Raw genomic sequence first — 222 nt, 5'->3', positions numbered from 1 at the left:
GTGGCCGCGGGCGCCGGCGGCGCTTCCGGAGCCGCGTGCGGAGCGCGGCGGTGAGTGGGGCCGCGGCGTGGGGCCCGGGGGGCGCGGGAGGGGCCCCCGTGGGGCGGAGGGGCGGGGCCCTCCCCGCACACACGGCCGCGTCCCCCGTGGGGCAGGGCCCTGCCCCGCGCGTCTCCCCACGCGAGGCTGTGCGCCCCGTGGGGCAGGCCCCTGTCCCGCGCG

At 86.0% G+C, this 222-nt stretch overlaps 1 protein-coding gene across 2 annotated transcripts in view; it reads left to right on the top strand.

The window, feature by feature from the left end:
* Positions 1-6: 6 nt before the first annotated feature.
* The window catches only part of CPSF1 (cleavage and polyadenylation specific factor 1), a 16,749-nt gene continuing 16,533 nt past the window's right edge, over positions 7-222 (top strand). For both annotated transcript variants that reach the window (XM_085322671.1, XM_085322670.1), the window contains exon 1: positions 7-50. The gene's annotated coding sequence lies outside the window, so the exon portion shown is untranslated. The remainder of the gene's footprint in view (positions 51-222) is intronic.

The sequence above is a fragment of the Rhea americana genome, unplaced genomic scaffold (genome assembly GCF_003343005.1).
Source record: "Rhea americana isolate MKP2758 unplaced genomic scaffold, rheAme1 scaffold_798, whole genome shotgun sequence".
Lineage (NCBI taxonomy): Eukaryota > Metazoa > Chordata > Aves > Rheiformes > Rheidae > Rhea > Rhea americana.
The sequence above is the reverse complement of the archived record's forward strand: the minus strand, read 5'-3'. Positions and strand labels throughout refer to the sequence as shown.